We start from the raw sequence: 18,741 nt of genomic DNA, 5'->3' as shown, positions 1-18,741 counted from the left end.
AAGCCAGAAGTTTATGACCTAGAGCAAAGAGGGAGTAATTTACCAAATGGAGTGCTCTAGGACCAAAGGAGTTTAATGGATCAGAAGAAAGATAGCAATAAACACCATGTGGGATTCCACCACCCCACTACTAACATTTTGCTCTATACACTTCTAAGCATTTACAAATATACCTGTGGCTGCAGATGTTTTGCTCAGTTTCTGTATTTCACAGGACTGGGCCCAGATGTGCATACCAATCTGTGGCCTTTGTTTCCCTGCACTGACCCCTAAATTTTACTAATCTCGACGTGCTGTACTTCCCAGGTGGCTCTCTTAATGCCAAACCCTTTGCTCTGTCAAAATGTGCTCATTCGGCGGTTTTTCTGGGATGGACTGAGCCAGCGTTTCTCAAATTTAAGTAAGAACAGTCCCCCTTAAAAGAAAAACACTACCGCGGCCCCTTCCATGCACACATCTATGGATTTATCTCAGAAACATTAACCAAGGAAGCCACGCTTCTGACTTCCAAGTGCGAATTTTCATGGCAAAGAGAAGTCTTTTAGGTTGGTAAAGAGTTTTTTTTAAAAGATTAAACATCAAAACCAAAAGGTAAATTTAAAAAGTGCTAGCTAACTGTTGGATCTGTTGAGCTCCAATCTGACAACACTGGTCTAAGGAACAACAACAGGTCCCTAGAACCCAAAGTGTTCCTGGGCGCAGCCTGTGAAGCCCCTTTTTACCTGAGACCACCCCATGGCCTCTCCTTCCCCCAGGCCCAGGGCTCGGAAACCATGGTGGCACTGGGCTCCACCTATGCCCCCTGGGGCTGTGGAGCCGAACCTGCCTCTCCTCCCACCTTCGGGAGAGAAGCATGCTTTATTTTTGACATCAGCCTCTAGGGTAAGATTTCTTTTGAACAAAGTTTTCACTATGGACAAAAGAGAAAAGACTGAAAAATCATGCATGTGGGCCATTTTCCTCATTTTACAGATGGTAAAACTATGGTCAGAGCGGGGCAGGGCTTGCTGGCAGGCCAGAGGGGCAGGGAGGACTTGGGGTTCCCAGGAGGCTGGGTCTCCCTCCCTCAGACCCACACCTCGGATTCCCCACCCTTTCTCCCTCCTCATCTGAGTCCATGGGGCCTGGTGGGGGTGCTGGGTGCAGAGTCAGGTCATGAATGGCTGATGTCAGAAATTCAGGGATCAGGTGAACAGATACACAGCAGGTGTTTTACAAATGTTCTCCAAATGAATCAATGAGCTTCGGAATCCTAACTGCCTGGGTATCCTGGTGCATGCCACTTAGCCTCTCGGAGTCTCACTTTCTTCTCTAAAAAGGTGGCACTGTCTTCCCTTCAGGGCTGTTGTGAAGTCGGTGCAGTCCTGGAAGCAGACCACCTGGCACAATGGCAGTGTTCAATGCGTGGTAACTTCTGACTTACGCTGCCAATCAGCAGAGGGAGCCGGAACATGGACGGGTCATAACCAAAGGGAAAACCATTCTGTTTAGGTGTCAGACAAATCATTTCACCTGATAAAGCCTCAGTTGCCTCATCTATGAAATGGAGCAGTCGGTGACCTAACCCACAGGACTGTCGTGAGGGTCAGGCAAGCTACCCAGAGTGAGAGCTCTGTGTGCAGCGGTCAGTCAACAAATGCTGGTGGCTGAGCAGAGCCCCGCTGACTGTGGGCAACAGAAGTCCGGAAGCCTCTCTCCCAAAGGCTCCCGAGGGCAAGGCATGCATTGTAATCAAGAGTACAATGGCCCTTCTTATTTCGGTTTACTATGTTGTTAGTTTTTTCTGATTGCAACAATATTGCAGTGCAGAGAGTTTTGAAAACACGTGAGAGTGCACAGAAAAACACAGAAATTGCCTATGACCCCATCATCAAAAATAACCATGGGTCCTGGGGCGTGTTCAGTGTTGCGTGGCCACCAGTGAGGCGCAGGTGGGGCTGTGTGAGGCAGCCTGCTGGAGTGGGCCAAGTCACGCCTCCAGGCCCACCTCCCGCCGGATGTGTGACCCCAGGGAACACTCCTCAGTTTTGGAAGTCTCAGTTTCCTTGTACGAAAAAAGAGGACAGTATTAACATTACTTTCCTCGTAGAACAGTCATGAGGGTTACATAAGCTAATGCATGTTAAATGCATGGCGCGGTGTTTATCACATCAGAAGGACTCAATAGATGCAGCTATTGGTGTAATTCTTGTTATTACTATACATGTACATAACTCACAACACTTTTACTCATAAAATGGACCTTTTTGGCAACAACTATGTCATCAAATTTTCTCCAATAATAGTACTCCAAGTATGGACTCAGGGCAAGCGGGGTCAGTCAGTCTTCCTTGGGAACTTGCTAGTAATACACATTCTCAGACCTTGACCTAGAGGATCAGAAAGTCTAAGCGTGGGGCCCAAGCCCTGCTGGTGATTCTCACGCACACTCACACCCGAGAACCCCTGGTTTCAATGGCTTCACAGCATCTTTGACCATGATTCACTCAGTATCTCCTCTTTTCAGACAGTCAGACTCCTTGCTACTGGGATGCTGCGGCAGCGAGGACAGGCTCAGCAGAAGCAACTGTAAGCATCTCTTCCTGACTCTGTGTTACTTCCAATCAGCCACTGAGGGAGGTGTTACAGCACAGGAACCCGCAAATGCTACGAATCAGAAGTCCCCACCTCCAGCCCAGCTTGTTGTTAACGTTCACAGCACAGCACTGGTTATTTTCTTGGTTTTGCTATTATAAACAATACCACAGCGAACAGCTATTTGCTTACCTTTGCTTGTTTCCTTAAAAGAATTTCTAGAGATGGAATTGCTTGATTAAAGGGTAGTTTTAAGGAGTTCTGATAATACTGGCAACTTACACTCCCACCAGCAGAGTAGGGTAAGCTTGTTTCACTGGGTGGGTTACTGCGGACTTCTGAGCTATGGACTGTGGGCCCAGGATCCTGCACCAGGACCCAGCCATGCTGAAGACCAGGGCAAATGCTGACATTTCATACCAAGCGCCCCTCCCAGCCTCCCCTTCCCCCCACCTAAGCTCTGTGGGGACCAAATGTTAACTGCTGTTTCACGAGTTTCACACTTGGCCTTAGGGAGTTGTGCTAGCCCACAGAATACTCCGTGTTGTCCTACGTGGTAGCCCCTAGTCACATGAGGCATTCAAACACATGAAATGTATCTTGGGCGCCTGAGAAACTGAGCTTTTAATTGTATTGGATTTTAATTAATTTAAGTTTAGAGAGCCACAAGTGGCTGGTGGCTACTGTATTAGACAGCTCCAGGGGTTCGGAGGGACTGAGGTTTAAGGTGCTTCTACAGTTGCTAATCGTGGTGATCGGAGGCCCTGCATTTTGTGCACCAGCTTGGATTTCAAATATTCTGTTCCCACTGATCCATACACATTAACTTTCCCCTTCTGGAAATTCTGATATTGCAGAATTTAAACTACATTCTCCCAGACTGCATTTCCTGCCTAGAATCCTTTGTCAGGTTACGTCCCCTTAAGGACTGGGAGATACTGTGCTCCCAGCTCATTAGAGAAGCACAGAGATCAGTCACTCAAGGGGTACAGGCTCCCCCAAATCACTACTATCAATCTGTCTCTGATAAACCACCCTGCCTCTGTGCTTTTGCCCATGCTGCTCCCTTAGCCCAGGGAACATCCTTCATTAGGCAATAACACCTCCTCTAGAAAGCCCTCCTTGATTATTCATTTATCTAAAACTGATACCCTGAATTTTAGATAAAACAACCTCTGTTAGCATAACTTGAATACTGGATTTCTTATCCCAAAGCTGAAGAGGAAAAGGGCTCCTGGGGACAGACACAGGGGAGGTGACAAGAGTAATACAACAAAGGAAAAGGCTGAGAAAGGAAGTATAAACGCCAATCCTGGGCTTCGGAAAACAGAGCCATTAGGTCATTTTGTGCCCGGGCGATACTCTTTCAGACCTCCGTGGTTCTTGAGAGTAACTGATACTCACGAACACAACCATTATGCATCATATTCTAACCTGAAAGCCTGGGGGAAGAAGTGAGACGATCCCTCCTCAGGTTTGAGGACGTAAAGCTTGGTGGGGTTTCAGAAGCCACCCACACTTTACAGATGCAGACGCTGAAGCCCAGGACATGATGCGATCTGCTGCAGGTCTGCACAAAGCTAACTCCTGGCAGGGCTGAAACCAGAACTGGCCCCTTGTCCTCATACCAATACCTGGAAAAAGGTACTCGATGAGCTGCTCACTCCACAGTGCCGGAGAACTGCTGAGGCATTGATGGAGGAAAGGGTAATGGATCTTCCCCACGCCCCTTCATGAAGATATTTTCTCTTGTCACTGAAGATAAACACTGGGAAGGGATCCCTCTCTGTGTCAAGACAGGTGTCAAAAGGAAGAAGAAAACAGGAGCTGGCATTTATATCTTCCTGACAAACACGGTGTGAGCAGCGCGGCTTGGGGGTGGTACAATATTTGAAAGGGCATTCTTTAATTGGAGTGATTAGTACCCAAGGCGGTATGGCACACAGACAATGGGATCACAGACTGTGATAAAAATGATATCCCCCAACACCTGGCTGTCCATCATGATGCAAATGACAGAAGAGAAATAAACGACTGATGATACACAAATGATTTCAACGCTCTGCACATCACCAGACACTTATTTTGGGGCCTGGACCATGGAGGAAGAATAATAGGATTGATCTAAGGCAGTTATAAGCCACCACTGGTAGACAAATATACATCTCACTCTATGCAGGAGCAGGTATTCGGAACAAGGTGGTTCACACAGACAGGCAGCTCTTTAAATGACACCTTGCAATTACATTACAGCCTTCCAGCAGATAATAAACCTTCAATGTCTTGAATAATTTAAAATTTTCCAGCAGCATGAAGGTTGAAGGCAAAGAAAATCACACTCGGCTTTAGAGGGAGAAAAAATCCTCAGCAAATCAACTGTGGGAATTCTGGCAGAAAAATACCCAGTTTTTCACTCGTTGTCCCGATAAGTGGATGTTTCGTTCCAGTCCAACCTCGCCTCTGATTTTCAAAGCCAAAGAGCGAGCAGTGAATGGATCTATGAGAAATAACCGAGGAAAGTAAGAGGCATTAAAATCCTTACATGTTGTTCCTACCATCACAGAGGAGGTGATACATAATAATATTGGGTTGGCCAAAAAGTCCGTTTAATTTTTTCGTAAAAGACACATTTTTCCATGATCACCAATAACTTTATATCAATTTGCATATTTTGAGTATGTCGGCTATCTCCCACTACTGGCTTCTAGTGGGCAGAGGCCAGGGGTGCTGCTAAACATTTCCCAATGCATAAGACAGCCCCACAGCAAACCAAGAAACCTTGCAAACCACTTTTGACATGTTCGATCAGTCACAGCACCTTCTCCATACACTGCACAAATCTTTTTTTTCCATTTCAATTGCATTTTACCTTTCTTGAAATAAAAAAGCATAACACGCCGAAAATGTTGCGTATTTTCTTCCATCTTCAATATTAAAATGGCTGCACAAAAATTCACCAATTTTAAGTTTTTTTTAAATGTACACTGATATGACAGCTGTTACAATACAATCTAACAAAATTGTTTTCAATGAAGTTAAAGACAATTAAGCACTATTAGAGCCATCGTATGGAAAAAACCAAACAAACTTTGGTCAACCCAATATATTACTCTGGAGCCAAATAAACTTGAGTTTGGATCTTGACTCTACCACTTGCCTGCTGTGTGAACTGGGTCTTTCTGGTTCTGTTTCATGATCTGTAGTATCAGAACAATAATGCCAGTCTCATAGGATCCAGTGAGATCAATCAACAGTTCCTAGCATATAATAAGTGTTAATAAATGGTGGCATATATTATTTTCATCCATTATTAATAATGATAGTTTAAGTTTTGGGGTCTTCGAGGTATAGTTACAAAGGGAGTTGAAGTGGTGGGGAAGGAAAAGGGGACAAAGGAACACAGAGTTTCATACTGAGGAATGTTACGGAATCCAAGTCAATGCTTATGGTATGGCTAAGCCATGGTCACTCGGAGCCAGCTACTGTTCTAAGCCCTCCACATGCAATTTCTCAATTAATCCACACAATTCTTTAAGGCAGTAGCCCAAGTTTACTCACCAAGGCACAGAGAGGTTACGTACTAGTTCAATGTCTGTCACTCTACTGCCTGACTCTAAAGCTAGGGCTCTTAGAAGCCAAGGATTCAAAGCTCAGACAACTTGAGGTTTAAGTTTTGCATTTAGGTTTTAAAACATAATTTGCACATGCATAATTTTATGCTGTTATAAAAACAGTAGGATCTACAGAGGGATTGGTGGTCATAGAATTTGGCCCCTGGTACTGCCATGGTGGGCTTCTGCAATGAAGCTGGCTGCAGGCATTGGCAAACACCCAGAGAAACCATCGAGAGCAAACGCCTTTGTCAGATGACTAAAAATGCTGTTCAGTCCTGTTGAGTGTACGGCATGCGCTGTGTCGCTGATTGGCTAAAATGCTAGAATGGGGTAGATATCTGACTGTACTCGTTGGGGGATATACTCAAGGACTATCTTTGGCCCATATAGGAAGTCAGCCAAGATTTACAAAAAGAGGACATAGTCAGGTGTCTCTGCCCACTGCTGCAGCCTTGCCCTTCGAGCACAGCGGATGGTCCCACCAGCAGCACGGCACCCACTGGGGACACCCTGGACCAGCGCACACAACCGTGTTCCTGGGGACCTGACTGCTGGAGGGGCTGTGCCTGCCCAGCAACAGTGCTCCCTGAGTGGGGGCAGGACTGTCATCAACCAGATGTGTGACTGAGATGGCTCTCTTCATTTCTCTTCTCTAAAATGCGCGGGCGGGGTACAGGTCCCTGACGATGCTGCAGAAATCCCCTGAGGTCTGGAGCCACGCCACGGGGAACTTGAGGCTTCCTGCCATCAGCGGAAAGCCTTGATTTCTTCCAGGTTTAAAAACAGGCTTCGCATGTGGGTAACTTGCAAATGACTGAACCTGAGCTCTTGGATGTGGAGAGTCTGCTAAGACACAGGATCCATGGGAGTGTGGCAGAAATATTTAAAAAGAAAGGTTGAAATGTGAATAGAACCAAGTGTCTGTTCTTGAACTTACTCTACCATGTTTTTTTTGAAATATACTTTGCAATGGAAGGAAGTTGGGGGTGGGGATGCAAACAGGGTCATCCGAAACCTGGAGGGAATCATGGAAAGATAAGGGCAGAAAAAGACCCTACTGATGGGCGTGGCAAAGAGGATGATTTTAATTCAGTATCAGGAAAAACTCTCCTGAGAGCTGTCCATCATTATTGCCTGTCTCGCCTCACAGGAAACTCGGCAGCAAAGGTGAGCAGGTGAGGACCCTGAGCTGGAAGAACCAGAGCCCGGACTGCCCTGATTCGAGCTTTTCCATTGCCTAAGCCATGGAAGTGGTCGAAGTGGGTTCACATGGAGGAAGCATTTGGGGGGCAAAAATGTTCACAGGGGAGTTTTAAATGTCCCCTGAAAGGCCAGAAATCTGTGTGCTGAAGAGCAGGGCTTTTACATCAGGTACCCCCAGGTTTCAGGAGATCCTGGTCTACCCCACACTAGGCGGGACCAGTAACAGAGAAGGTGGGGAGCTCTTGACTGAGGACCAGGCAGAGACCCAAGCACATTTTCACATCAAAAATATTTTTTTATTGGACATTTCAGGAGGAATATATTCCATGCCTGGTGAATTCAGAGTTATGGGCTTGGTTGGGGCCTCAAACAGGTGATTATGGTAATTTAGAGAGAAAGTACCGGCCATTTCTGTCACAAGGACGTTCTGGCTTGAAAATAATAGTGCCTCTTCGTATTTATCGTGCTGAATACTTTCCAAAGTGCTCTCTCATCTATTATCTCATTTGATCCCTACAATAGGGCGGAGATGCAGGCTGTGGCTCAGCTGTGGGGCTCGAACGGGAGCTTTTCCCTCCCTGGGCTTCAGTTTCCCTCGGGGGCTCCCAGGACCCCTTGTACCAAAATTCCCAGGGAGCTGGTCATCATCACACACATTCCCGGGCTCCCCCACGACTGAGAACCTGGACCCTTGTTCACAAGGGCCCGGGAACCTGCGTGTTAAACACACTTTCCAGGTGCTTCTCAGGCACACCAACATCTGAGAACCCCTGTTCTAGTACTTCATAACTCCTCAGCTCCAAGATCCTGTTGTACGCAGCATGCACATTCAGCAACTAGAGCAATTCCTGAAAAAGGGTAAAATTCTGATGAGCAGGGAGAAAACAGTCTGGTGGCAGCTCAGTGTATGTGATCATCCAGATAATAACAGCCTCTCGAGGATGTAATTAGTGCCCTCGAAAATGGAATATGACTGTTTAATAATTTAAGTGAGATCATCAGGATTAATGAAAAGCAGTTGAAATTAAACGTGGGGCCATAAATCTACACAGGCCTGTTACCGTGTGACAAGTATTTATGACAAGGCATCCTGGAAAACAGGGTCTGGCCGAGGCTAAAGGCATCTTAACTTAGCGGGTCCCACGACGCCGTGTGATACAAGGCCTGCTGTTCCCATCATCCAGTGTCTGCCGAGTCAAGGATGCAGATCACTGGGTCTATCCCAGAACCGCTGCATCAGAATGGCTGTGGGTGAGCCCCGGTCCCTGCATTTTAACAAACTCCTCGGTTGATGTGGACATGGATGAGAGCTCAGAACCACTGCATGAAGCCAGTTGGAACTGGAGACTGGGGGACACACGTCAGGTGTGCACTGTCTGCCTTTGAGGTCCCTTTCTTCTTGGCCACCAGACTAGAGGGTTCTCCCCAGGGTTCTTTCCTTCCATGGAAATCAGCACCCTCTTGCAGCTGACAGCATCCTATTGCACTTTTTGGCTCATTAGGCTCTTTCACATTTCCAATTTCATCTAATCACCATAACAAGACTTTGAGGTAGATGGGGCAGCTCAGTGCTCATCATCCCGTGTTTCTGTTAATAGTAATAATAACAGCTGCCATCACAGCATCATTAACAAGGACTGTTTACTGAACTTCGACCATGTGCCTGAGTGATGGAAAGCAGCGCCAATTAGCTTACCCAGCAGGGAAGGCATCAGTTTATGGGATGGGGAAAGGACAGGACAGGGGTGGAGCTGGCCTGAAGTACATCTGGATTTAGGGTGGGCTTGGCCGGCACCACAGGTCAGCCCCCTGGGTGAATCACCATGGCTATGAAGATGGGATACCACTGGCCAGACAGCTGGAGCCACCTCACAGCTGGGCAGCATTACCGACTGCCTGTTCCCCCAGGGATCACAAGAGACAGGTGATAGACGAGGAGCCGTTCACCGAACTGACTATGTCCCCCATTTTCCCTCAGCCAAAAAAGGGGGAGACAGTTTGCATCTACTACAGAGACCATTCAGAGTAACCTCTGCTCAGGAAGAGGGTCTATCTATAAGTCATTTCCTCCACTCGTGAATGAGCGCCGCTTCTGTCCTATGGCAGCAGGGACGTGTTTTCTGAGAAAGGTTGGAGCTGCTCTTTCCTCCCGCCTGGTTGCAACAGTTGTGCTGGCTGATGCGGAGGTTCTGGGAAGGTAATTGTTAGTTTGAGTTTTCCATTAACAGAGGCTGGAGTGCAGTTATTATTTAGAATATTCTAGACCATATATTTTGACAGCATACAGACCAAAAAAACCTAACAGGTTCTGAGAACTCTGGGCAGAAAACATAGCCTTGTAATCCCACCTATTTCCCCTCTCACTGCAGATTATTAGCAATGCCCAATAACCCCATTCACTACCACGCACAGGAGCGGAGGACGAACAGGAGATGGTGGGAGTTATTGGTTATTTGTGGCTCCTGGTTGCTCATAAATAATGTGGGCATCTTGGAAGAGGTCTGCATTTATGAAGCAAACAAAATTATTTTTTTTTAATTATTCTGGGAGGGATGAGCATTTTTGTCTTTCAGGAGAAGGACCCCAAAGGTTGGAAAAGGCAGTGTGCATCTGTTAACACTTAATAGGAGCCAACGTTCCTACATCACACGAGAGGAAAGGGTGTTAGTCACTATGTCTTTCACACGTGTTTGCTTATTCGCTGTATTCTATATAATGATGCAAAAAGTACACGAGATTTTTCTACTTGAGATAGTAAAGCCAGAGAATAAAAAGAGAAAAGGGAAGCTAAACTTTCAATGCCCATAAACACTATATTGCTTGACTGCTATGGTTTCCTCCTTTCGATTTTTGGAACAAGTACCTGATACACAAACGTGTGGATGTGGCCTTTTTGATCTTGAGAGCTGTGAGCATTTCCTATTTTTGGCTATGAACACTGGTAACATTTTAAGCCTCCGGTGTTTACACTGAGACATCTGAAGGTGTCTGTGGATTCAAATCAAACCAAAATTGGCTCTGGAAGTTGGTTGCCTCTTACAGACAAGGGCAGGGTAAGTGTGCGATGCGCCATTCTGCAGCTGCCCGTGGGCTGGGTGCTGGGCAGGTTACAAGTAATGCCTACTTTTGAGCAGATGTGCTTCATTAGCCTTCTAGAACCAACCGCATTTAGAGGTTCTGGCTAATCTTTATAGGGAATGAAAGCAGCGGAACACACCTGTTAGAGATATGAGCATGTATCCGATGTCATGGCCAAGCACTTCGTATCTTCACCTAAAAGTTTTGTTTGTTTTTACCTCAAAGTTGTTTTATTTAGGCAGTGGGGTGTGGAGGGGAGGTGAATTTCTTGTACTTCGGTTTGGTTTAAACTTTCTGCTAAATGTGATTTTTTCCTTTAGGTGAATGTTGGCTACAAGAGGCTTCCCATAGAATCAGATCTACGTTTCAATTGCTTACACCAGTGTCTGGCACATAGTAAGCACTGTGTCAGGTGGTGTCATTATTGCTGCTACGTCTATCCCCCTCTGAGATTCGGAAAAAATCAGCCTTTCAGCTCCCCACTTACAGAGTGAAATGTGAATGACAGGAAAGGGGCTCGGCTGGTTCATACTAGATCTTACTTCTACTTCAGTTTCAAACCTCTTCTCCCTCCAGACCCTGAGTAAATAGCAATTCAATCCGACCTGAGCCAAGAGAAAGGCCCAGGAGCCTTTGACGATGACAGGAGGGCGCAGCTCTGAGACTCTTTCCCTGGGGACCTTATTCCAAGGGCCTCCAAAACCTGCCCCACTGGGTTTCTGCTTCCTGCCACTATGTTTTTAAGGAAACAATAACACAAAAGAAAAGGTGAGATTGTAATCCTCACGAGAAAATCAGGAGAATATCAGTAATTTAGCAGTTTTGCTGTGCCAAGTTCTTAAAATGTAGAAGGCTCACTTGCCTCAATAGAAGCATCACCTTTCTGAAAATACAACGCAGCTATTTTCCACAACAGAAACGATTCTTTCCCAAATATCAGAGCTTTTGATGCTTCAGATGCAATCTGAGCGATTTGTTTGATTTTTTTTTTTTTGCTATCCCAGTAAGTCATTTATACAGTGCTTGAGTCACAAAATCCTGAGTTTTTATAAGATGCACAAAATATCCTATAAACATACCGACGCCCCCTGCATTCTGTGTGTGCCTGCCAGATATCCACCAAAACGCTTGTCGATTTCCCTCATTAGAAACTATATAACTGATATTCAGTAACAGCTTAAATCTTCTTAGCAGTTCTCTCCTTTGGAGTCGGAGAGGGAAGCCTGACGATGTCAAAGATACTAAAGAAGAGACTCAAGAAACCTACGAATTTTCTTAGTGGGAAGACACCCAACAGAGTGATCCTGAAGACGTGGGATTCTTAAAATTATAGAACCCATTGTGGGCAGCCCAATCCCTTCCATCAGACGGGATGACTGACGAGGAGGAGCCTACGCTAAGGCAAGCGAGCAGTTTAGACTACCTACCACCACTCTCTCTGAGACCTGTAAGATGGACCTGCTTCCGCTGCCCTCAAATTTCACTCCTGGGCAACAGTGTTTCACGTCTCGGATGGCTGGGAGGATGTGCAGGGCAGGTGATGTATGGACTGTCATTCTATCTGCATGGCCCACTTTATCCTTTCCTTCCTGGGATGCTCTCCTTGTGCAGACTCTTCCCCGCCGGGGGGCCCACAGGTCCTCCGCTGCTGGGCCTCTCCCTGGGTCGGTTAGTTCAGGAGGGAAGTGGTTGGAACAGATCCGTGTCGTGTTCGCTGGGTCAGTCTAACAACACAGTTAACATTCTGGGTCATCTGACTCCTTTTTCTGTTTCACCACTGACTCAGGAGGAAAGACGTGATCATCACTTTATAATGACAAGGGAAATGATTGTTGAGAGTCAAATGAAAGAAACCAGGGGTATAAAGTTACATACGATTGGATGTCTGCTACACAAAGTGCAATGTAAAGGGATTAAATGGGATTCACATTATGGAATATTATCTATTAAAAAACAGGTAAGTTAGCTTTCCATTGACCCAAGAGATATCTGTTATACATTAGCAGGAAAGAAAAAGTAATGTGTATGGTCTGATCCCATTAAAAGGGGAAAATACCATGTAAAGATTAGGGGTTAAGGTTCTAGGATCAGAATGCATGTTTTTAAATCAGAGGTCTGCCTCTTTGAGCTAAGTCCACACTGGCCACTTACCTAACCTCTGTATCTCAGTTTTGTCATCTGTAAACGGGGATAAAGACATTATTACCTCTTTTTTATTTTAAGTAGAAAAAAGGCATTGAGATCGAGTCCAGTGGTCTTCACACTGGGAATGATGGAACGAACTCAGGATCGGGCTGTGACAATGAATGAGTCAATGTATTTGACACACAGTAAATGCTCAGTAAGTATTAGCTGTTGTTACATGCTGTTACATGTCAGTATTATTATACACACCAGACTGTTAAAGGTAGTCACCTCATTTGGGGTGAAACTAGAGGGGGGTTGGGAGAGTGTAAAAAGAAAATGGAAATAAAAAGACATTGGAAACCAAAGAAGATATACAAATGGCAGATAAGCACATGAAAAAATGTCCAACAACTAATGTCGTTACGGAACTGTAAATTAAGACATTGATAAGATACAACTAAACACCTGTTAAAATGGCAAAAGTCCAAAATATTGACAACACCAAGTGCTGACGAGGATGCAGAGCAACAAGTACTCTTGTTCATTGCTGATGGGAATGCAAAATGGTACAGCTACTTTGGAAGCAGTCTGACAGTTTCTCATGCAACTAAATACGCTCTAATCTAGCAGTTGTACTCCCTGGTATTTATCTAAGTGACCTGAAAACTTATGTCCACACAAAAACATGCACAGATATTTAGTGCAGCTTTATTCATAACTGCCAAAACTTGGAAGCAACCAAGATGCCCTTTAGCAGAAGAGTGGACAGATAAACTGTGGGACATCTAGACAACAAAATATGATTCAGCATTAAAAAGAAATGAGCTGTAAGTCATAAAAAGACATGAGGGAACCTTAAATGCATATTCCTGAGTGAGAGCCAATCCGAGAAGGCTACACACTGTGTGATTTCAGTTATATTAAGCATTCTGGGAAAGACAAAACTATGGAGACAGAAAAAAAGGCAAACGGTTGGCAGGGGTTATGGGAAGGAGGAAGACGAACAGGCAGAGCACAGAGGATTTGGGGGGCAGTGAAACTATTTCGTGCGATACTATACTGGTGGCTATACGTCATTATACGTTTGTCCAAACCCACAGAATGTAGACCACCAAGAGTAAATCCTAATATAAACTATGAATTCTGAGTGATCATGATGTGTCAACATAGGTTCATCCGTTGTAACAAAAGTACCACCCAGTCTGGTGCAGGTATAGGACACTGAGGGCGCGGAGGGGGCAGTGTGGGAGTGGCTGTGTGTGTGTGTGGAGTGGAGGACTAAAATTACTCTAAAAATCAAGTCTCTAAAACAAACAAACAAACATGGGTGGGCGCTAAATGTTAACAGTAATTGCTCAAGTGAGGAGATTACAGACGGCTCTTCCTACATTTTCCACGTTTTCTCCTGGATTCCTAGCCTGTGTGCCATTCCCTCTGCCTGGAACCTTCTTCCCCCGCCCCACCCCAAGGAGTAACATCTGCTTATCCCTGAGGATTGAGTTGACGAGGATTTTCTCGGGGAAGTCCTCCCTGATCTTCTCTGTGCCCGCAGCACCTGGGCCTCCCCCAAGTGGCCACCCCTCCCCATGTCTGTCTGCCCTGCTGGAAGTAAGCCTTCAAAGGGGAGTCTACTTCATTTCTGTTGTATCCCCAGCACCCAGTACAGAGTCCAGCAGAGTCACTGCATGAATTTTGTTGAATACATGGGTATGAATTAAAGCAGGACAAATGTAGAGGAAACAAGCAACCTTAAGTTGAAAGAACTCAAGCAATACGATGAACATGGAGGACGGCCACCCCACGTGATGGGGATAACGGGAGCAAACTAAGGCCGTGAGAGAGATGGCAAAAACTGAAGAATGGATGCTTATGGGGCAGTGCCAAGAGCATGCTGAAATGAAGATCGGGTCAGGGCACACAGATTTCCGTGACGTGTCCCACGACTGGCGTGGTGTGAGAGTGCTGAGTTACTAAGCCCATCGTGGAAAGAGGACCTCTGACCCGGGCTCGCTGAGCGTCTCTCCCACGTGAACCTATGGGCCCTGTCATGTCCATATTGCTTCCAGCACTACTCACTGCCAACAACTACCAAGGGCTCTGCAAGTACTTGCTTAAGGAGTTCCCTTTAGGGAAACTCTCCCTGGATACATGTAAAAAAAATTTGTTTTAATCCTCACCTGAGGATGTGCTTATTGATTTTGAGAGAGAGGGGGAGGGGAAGAGAGAGAGAGGGAGAGAAACAATGAGAGAGAGAAACAGCGACAGGCTGCCTCTTGTATGCACCCTGACTGAGGACCAAACCTGCAACCCAGGCATGTGCCCTGACTGGGAATCAAACCCACGACCTTTTGCTTTGCGGGACGATGCTCCAACTAACTGAGCCACACCTGCTAGGGCCCTGTGCACATTTTTGTTTGTTTATTTGCTGACAGAAAGTTGGGGTGGGGAACATGCTATCAGTGAGCTTATACCACGGCCTTTCCTTTCTGTATCTCATCATTCCAGGCCCCCTATAGTTCACCCGAAGATAATCCTTCCCATGGACTACATATCCAATTCTTCTAGAAAATCAACCCTGTTAAAAAGTGGGAAGGGGAAGGAGAAGAGCAATAGACGGAAACAAATGAACAAAGGGCTTTCTGTGTTTCCTAATAAAAATCTCCTACCCGGGCAGTGAAACACGGAGGCAGGTCTGCTGCCTGACACCTCACAGATCTCTCCCAAGTGTAGAAACAGCCCCCTGACCTCCTAATCCTCAAGCAAAGCTCGCACATTTGAAGAACTTCTGGAGACCCCTGGACCTGCAGTGGCCTATTTGTAAGCACGCCAGGGCTCTTCCGGTGTCAGCGTCTGCCTCCCCTCTAGTCCCTGGTGCTGCCTGCACAGAGCTCTGGATCTTATTTCAGGAACTCGCCTGCTCCAATTTTGTCTCCTACCCAAGGTCTCGACCCTTTGCTGAATTTCAATTAGTTGCCCTGAGGATCCTGGAGGAGACTCATTTCAGAGGAAAATGCCTTCAGCTAGGCAGTGCCAATGCAGCCTCTAGTTATTAGCGCCTATGAATTTCAACTCTGAGAACTGCCACTTGCTCGTGGCCCAGAGAAATGCCTTCTGCAAAGGCCCACATTTGCTGGGCTTGAGACAGGCCTCTCTGTAGTGCTGAAACCACTACCCCCACATCTCATTTTTAAAGCAATCACTGTGGAGTAAGTTTTCTTCCAAAGCCACCTTGAGAATTGCTTCTTGAAACAGGAATGATGATTGTTCTTCTGAAAAATGCCAGTTGCCAACTCTGACGGCTGATGTGCAGGACAGGAGGCGGTGAGGTGAGAGTTCTCCTCTGGGTTCTACATGTGATTCATCGAGAGAACGGGGCAATGATCAGGGACACTGGTTTTCATTGTCACCTGAGAAATGGAACAGTTAGTCTCCCCTCTATCTTATTGGGGTGTGGGTGTGGCACCACACTGCATTAACATTTTTGCTCTCTGGAGAAACAGATGCACTTGAAGAGTGTCATTCTTATAAATTGACCTTTTCTTTCTCAAGATTGTTACTTTTTTTTTTTTTATGGGAGCGAGTAGGGGTGGGGGGTCATTTTATTTTTATCCCTGAATATAACTTTAAGGAAACTGGGATATTAGAGGTACAAACCATTAGGGTATAGGACTGGCCGTCCTTGATAATGAGCTCTTTAAGCAGGAAGTTTGCTCTTTAATACAACAGAAAAGTAATTTACTGAGAAGTGTCCCTGGGGACAGAAAGGAGTCACAAATGCACTTCTGCAGATGTTTCACACAGCCAGCTGAGGCGAGGAAGGACAAGACTGTTTTCAGAGCCTGGAGATGGGTTTCCTGTCTCCTCTGCTAGCAGCTAGCTGTGCCCACTGCTCCAGGCCTTGGGCCCCACTTGTAAAACGAGCAGGTTGAGATACGCCTGTGGTTTCCGTACATTTCTAAGCAGTGGACCAATTTCTCAGAAACCGAATACAGACCATGCCAGGAGAGACACCTGAACCCCACCTGCACCTGTAAGGTTCTCCATACCCTGCACAGTGCTCCCCAAGGGGTACGGAGAACCTTGACTGTTTGCCCCAAGGAGCAGAGGCTGTTTCTGCTGCAGCGCAGTACATGGGAATCCAGTAATCACATGGGCAATGCGCCCATTTATGTTCCTTTTCACGGTCCGGCTGCGAGCCCATGGGTGGTGGGCCCAACCTGGAAGCAGGCTGACACTGGGAGAGGAGACTGGAAAAGGGAAGCAGAAGAGGGAGAAAAAGGCAGTGGTAGAGATCATCCACACCCTCGTACTCCCAATTACTATGTACAGAAGCGAAAATTAACAGTGAAGAAGGCAAGGAGGAAAAAAAATGGCTTCCTTTGGAATATGATGTTAGAGGAGAGCTTTACGAATATCCTGGACTGCCAGAAAGATAACAAGTGGGTCCCAGAGCAAATTAAGCCTGAAATATCACTGGAGGCAACAATGACAAAGCTGAAGCTGTCCTACTTCGGGCATATCAAGAAAAGGCAGGACTCTTTGGAAAAGACAATAATGCTGGGAAAATAGAAGGCGGCAGGGGAAGAGGAAGATGAAATATGGGCCTGACAGACCCCATAAAAGGAGCCCTAGGCGTGAGTCTACAGGAGCTGAGCAGGGCTGCTGAGGACAGGGCAGGGTGGACACCGCTCGTTATAGGGTCACCAGGAGTCAGAGCTGACTCAACGGCACACGCAAACACACAGAGCAATGGTCCCGGGCTTTGAATCCCCCGGCCTGGGTGTGCCACTCACTGGCTGCGTGACTCTGGGTAAGTCACTTAACCTCAGCTCCTCATCAGAGACCCAAGGATCCCAAGGCCTTCCTCTGAGGTCACTGTCAAGAACAAATGGGACAACGTATGGGCCTGGCGCATTCAAATGACCGCCTACACGGTGAATGGGCAGGAGACAATTTAGGTGGGAGGTGAGGCAGCAGAACATTTGTTTAGTGTCTGATGATTCACAAAGCCCTTTCACCCACAGAAATGGGAAGGCTGTACCTGCACCTCCATGTCTGTCTATTTACCCTGACTCCCCTCCTACCACCAGTCACAAGTAATATCAATAATAATGACAGTAACACCAAGCCCCAGTGTTCACTTCTAATGTTCACTATGTGCCAGGCTCTGTCCTAAGCACTTTACACGAAACTCTTTTAACAGTCACAGCTGCCTAAGAGGTAAGTACTGTTGTGGCCCCATTTTTCAGAGGACGGCACTGGAGCACAGAGGTCAGGTGACTGGGTCTGGTACGTGGCAGCCCCAGCGTCAAAGATGTAACTACTGCCAGACTCTCTACTGAAGAGCAGGGCTGTGGAGGCCAGGAGACACCACCCTGGCTTCAGTGGGCTCACGGACCTCACTTCAAGGACACAAATACATCTCATATAAGGTGCTAGATGCTACATAACCATGGCGACCAAGTGTTAAGGGGACAGAGGGAAAGAACTCTGATCATTCACTCATCGGACACATGTGTTTGATGAGTGAACGAGACCAATGTGGTGGCCCCTAATCTTGGAAGGTACGGTCTGGTAGGGGAGACATGCAACCCAGCCAATGTTAACACACATAATGTTCACACATTATATGTCTTTGTATGTTAATTCCGCCTGTGATAAGTGCTAAGAAGGAAAAACAAAGGGTTTCATGACAATGAGTGTAGGTCAAGAGTTAGGGAAGGATTTTAGAGGTAGTAGGAACTAAAGTTGTGTGTGTGTGTGTGTATGAGAGAGTATGTGTACACACACACACACACACACACCACTGAGGCCTCTGACTAAAGGCATGTAATTGAGAACGTGGTCTTAAAATGGGTCAACAGGGAGGTCAGCTTTGATGGCTCTGGAGTGCACTTAGACTCCCTCCCTTCACTCTTGATCAGTGCCTCTACAGAATGTGAGCAGCGGAGAGGATTTTTCTTGATTTTTTTGCAACTGGTAAAACCTTTGATGCAAAGGTTGAAGCTACTGGCTGCAAGGCAGTGTGGTACAGTCACTAAGATCACATGCCTGGGGACAGACAGACAAGGTTTGGTCACCACAGCATCACATAAGGCTAAGACACTCTTCCTCTGAGTCTCAGTTTCCTTATCTTTGAACAGCG

The 18,741-nt window shown here is 46.4% G+C and overlaps 1 protein-coding gene across 1 annotated transcript in view; it reads right to left on the bottom strand.

Moving 5' to 3' along the window:
• The window catches only part of GALNT10 (polypeptide N-acetylgalactosaminyltransferase 10), a 184,960-nt gene that overhangs the window by 56,517 nt on the left and 109,702 nt on the right, over positions 1 to 18,741 (bottom strand). The gene's annotated exons all lie outside the window — the stretch shown is intronic.

Source organism: Desmodus rotundus, chromosome 6 (genome assembly GCF_022682495.2).
Source record: "Desmodus rotundus isolate HL8 chromosome 6, HLdesRot8A.1, whole genome shotgun sequence".
Taxonomy (NCBI): Eukaryota; Metazoa; Chordata; class Mammalia; order Chiroptera; family Phyllostomidae; genus Desmodus; species Desmodus rotundus.
This window is presented reverse-complemented; position numbering and strand designations above follow the sequence as displayed.